Genomic DNA, 4,646 nt, shown 5'->3' on the forward strand with positions numbered 1-4,646 from the left:
AATAAAATGTAACTGCATGTATGCAAACAGCAATGTGGAAGATTATTCAAACACTATATGTATAAGATGCATATTTAAGACTCAAATTATTTTCAGTAATTGCATCCTGAGAAACATAAGGACAAAAATAGGTAGTCATAGACTTAGTCACTCTCTTAAAGAAAACAACAGAAGTCTATCTATTATAATTAATTCTCACCATCAGAACATAAGGAAATGAACTTTTTTCTAAGGAACTTCTGAATGCCCTCAAGAAAGATGTATAACAGGAATTGTTGAATAGGTATTTGATGACCTCATTTGGTAAATCATCGGAAATACATTATGAACTTCCATACGTGTGTTCAACCGACAAAGGTGCAGTCTGTTTACATGCCATATAGATAAAATTTGAGTGGCAAAGGACAGAGAAATCATGTTTCTCCTGATCGATATATTCAGGGTTTCCTCTGAAGTAGTGATGCTGGGCATGTAGAGCAACATATTTGTCCCTGATGATTAATTTGGTACGTATCTCTCGGCTAAATCCAGTAAGAATGGAGAAAAGTTGTAATCTAAAAACTTTCTTTGTCATTCTTAAGTCAAGTTTGGACCACAGCTGCAGCTAGTCTGCTTTTTCATTCTTTTTTTACAACTGCAGGAGCTTGTGCACTTTTCTTGTGCCATGGCTCTGCTCCAGCAAGAGGAAATACTGCGTTTTTTCTGCTGTAGATAAAAGCTTACATGCATTACAAGGTTAAGAGACAAGATGCTTAACAGTCCTTACTTTCAAACTTTCTGTTTGAACACCTTCACCTGTATGAACATTTCTAGCTCCAAACTGCTCTTCTGAGCAAAACTGAGAACCCTTGGATGATTCTCAGATTACCCCTGGGAGCATTGCTAGTCTCTTCTCTTATTTCTTCTCATTATATTTTGGCTTATTTTAGCATATACTTTTGTCCTTCAGTAATGAATCAGCTCACAGACTTCAGGGTGGCAGATGCTGAGGTTTCTCAACTCGCCATATCATTCTGCCAAACACCATTGGGATGTTTTTCCCTTTCATCATTCCATTTTGATGTAATCTACTCAGGTAATCATCTCTGTCCTCAAACTTACCAGAAGGAGGAGAGAAAACCTTCAACTCCAGCAGTTCCAGGACACATGTGCATGGCTTGTATCAGCAGTAGCGTGGCCAGCAGGGACAGGGAAGGGATCTGAGCCCTGGGCTCGGCACTGGTGAGGCCGCCCCTCGATTCCTGGGTTCAGTTTTGGGCCCCTCACTACAAAAAGGCCATTGAATGACTCGAGCGTGGCCAGAGAAGGGCAACGGAGCTGGTGCAGGGTCTGGAGCACAGGTCGTATGGGGAGCGGCTGAGGGAACTGGGGGGGTTTAGTCTGGAGAAGAGGAGGCTGAGGGGAGACCTCATCGCCCTCTACAGCTCCCTGACAGGAGGGTGCAGAGAGCTGGGGATGAGTCTCTTTAACCACGTAATAAGCGACAGGACAAGAGGGAATGGCCTCAAGTTGCACCAGGGAAGGTTTAGACTGGATATTAGGAAGCATTTCTTTGCAGAAGGGGTTGTTGGGCGTTGGAATGGGCTGCCCAGGGAGGTGGTGGAGTCCCCATCCCTGGAGGGGTTGAAGAGTCGGGTCGACATAGCGCTGAGGGATCTGGTGGAGTTGGGAACTGTCAGTGTGAGGTTAATGGTTGGACTGGATGATCTTCAAGGTCTTTTCCAACCTAGTTGACTCTGTGATTCTGTGATGTAAATATAATCCAATTTCTGACTTTATGCTTTTCCTTATATGTTAATAGTTTTTCATGTGATATCACACTGCGGTTACTCAAGTGAGACAGCTAAATCATCAAGATTACCTGCATTGCCTTTAGGGATCACTGCTTCTTGTTTGAATGCTCTACTCAGCTTATAACAAACCTAAAATGAATGATTGATTCAGTGTTGTGTATCTTCTTTTAAGTCACTGTAATTCAGGAAATTCTTGTCCAGTGCCTCCCTCATTTTGAGGGGTGAATTCTAAGATGAATGTGATACAAATTAGTGAAAACATGAGAAGTAGGAAAGCCTCTGGTGCTGACCCTGTTCTTATACACCCATACTCTGAGGAAAAGTTTAGTGACACAAAGTACAAATAATTTAAAATTATTGAATATGCAGTATATTTTCCTCATTTCTGTGGCATTAACTAAACACAGTTATATATTTTAGTTTGGTGGTGACATCCACTGTATCCTTTAAGTTTTCAGCTGAGCAGACAGAATGCTCTTGAGCTTTCATTAAATTGTTAAATCTCATATCAAGTATTAGGAGTCAAATAGCTCACTCATGGGACCTTTTCCTACTAGAGCTTTGTTTCTTTTGGTATTATAGATCATTGTTTAAAAGTTGACAGCCAAGGCAGTATAGTTATTTATAAACCAACTTTCATAATTTCTTGAGAAAATCACTTTTTGCATTGAACTGATGCTATTGTGATCATTTACTGTGTTGTCATGTGGCTTGATAACTGATCTCTTGCTGTGAACAGCCATGAACTACTTCTAATACTTGAGCTTCTTACAATGTATATTTTCACGCAGGTTCAAACATTGTACCTTCATAGACCTGGTTGAGCAGTCTTCCTCGAAGTACATTATTCAACAAATGTTGCTATGAAGTAACGTCTTTCCAAACTGAATTTAAAAGGAATTAAACTAGCTCTGATACTCGCAAGGTTTAGCAGGATCTGTGTAATAACGTTGTATACAGGGCCAGAGGGACTCATAACTTAGGTTCATCTCAATTTAGCTCTTTCATCTGTGTGGCTTCATAATTCATTAACCATCTCTGTGCTTCATTGTCCTGCAGGAATAAAAAGCTTTTTATCCACCACTCTAAAGCTGTTTGAAAGCAGTGTATAGAATTTGCTGTATAGATGCAGAATATTTTATTCCTTATTTTTATTTCATTCACCTACATTTCATACAAGCAGATTTATTATTGTGTGCTTCACCCCATGCCTGAAATGAAGTGATGCTGCTATATAAACAATCGATTTTCTTGCCTTTCAACAGTCCCCAAAGAGTTTTGAGAGAGAAACTTTTGAGTATTTTCTACATATGTCATGCAGCTTTAAAAACCCCACAAGTAAATAAATCCTATACTCTTCAGCTATATATCTCAGCCTGGATGTGGTGTACATTTTCATATGCTAATTTTTTGATGAAAACATGCACAAGGAAATTCAAATTTTAAAATAAAAACGTGCAAAGATTTTGACCTTTCCCTTCAATGAGCTCTTTTCCATCTGTGATCTCCAAAGACAGGAAGACTGAGACAATGACATGGTAAACAGATGGAATGATGGTACCTAAGATTGGTGGTGGTAAATTCCTGTTCCTTATGGTTTTCTGATTACTTCTGCTGTGCTCTGATGATGTCTGACTTTGTGTGGAGTTATTTTGGGGTGGAAGGACTAGGGAAAGGAAAGGTTTGAAAAGGAGGCTGATTGATTGACTAAACAGCAGGAAGATATCACTATAACATTTCTACAGAAGACTAAAAGACTGAAGTAACTCAGACTATGAACCTTATCAAAAAGAAAGTCAAGAACATCCCCTGCATAGGGAAATGTTCTCTGGTGAGAAAAGGCTCTTTAAACTAGCAGAGAGAAGTGTAATAAGATATGGTATCTTGGAGGTGAAGAAAGACAAAATTAGATTAGGAGCAAGGTCCTTATTTTATCTGCAAGTGTAACTAACCCCCTGGAGCAAAATACATTAAGATGTGATGGATTAACTACCATCTGAGGTCTTTTAAGCTATGCTATAACTCAACATGAGGTTGTATTTTTGATACAGGTGTTCTTTAGTGAAAATTCTGCTCCGAGTGATACGCAGAGGAACAGAGTAATTTGTCATTATAGCTACATACACTGATGGAAACTCCACTCGCTATTCCAGGTCTCAGCCTCTGAGAAATAAGTTCTTGTTCTCCAGAGTCAAACTCAACAGGCACAGTGGGATCCTACATTGTCACAAGATTAGTAATTCACATAGCTAATTTCTTTCCTAGTGAGCAACATGCATTCCTCTTGTACTCTGGTGTAGCTTTTTATTTTTTGTTCTTAGTCAGTGAGTTAGGGGTAGTTTTGCAAAAAGATAGTTATACAGGATGAGGAAGTGACCGTGATACAAATTGATTTGTGGGAGATTAGAGAGTAAAGGACACAACGATCTGCATGCCTTTTTTATTTTTTGCAGTCCAGTTCTCTCTGGTGATTCTGAAAAAAACCCAATTGGATTATATTTTCAGTTAATCCACAGAAGTTATTTGTTATTATTACTGAAAGAGATGTTGAGAAGCCATAGACTTTAGATCAGCTAAAATTGAGTAAAATTTTCCATGAGCCTGCAAAGAAATGTGGGTGTTTAGTACAGCCCTGAAGAAAAGCAAAATACTAGGGATGTATATTAGTACTGTAAGGTAAATGAGAATTTCCCATATTGCTGATACTGTAAAATTATTCTTAATTATAACTACTAAAGTGATCTACAAGCAAAGTCTCTCCTTTGTTGTTATGTGTGAATGTAAAAACCAAGAGATAATTTTGGGAAGCAGAAGGTTCTTTGAAAACCTAGAGCAGTAACAGAGTAGCCTAAA

Source organism: Athene noctua, chromosome 1, assembly GCF_965140245.1.
Source record: "Athene noctua chromosome 1, bAthNoc1.hap1.1, whole genome shotgun sequence".
NCBI classification, from domain to species: Eukaryota; Metazoa; Chordata; class Aves; order Strigiformes; family Strigidae; genus Athene; species Athene noctua.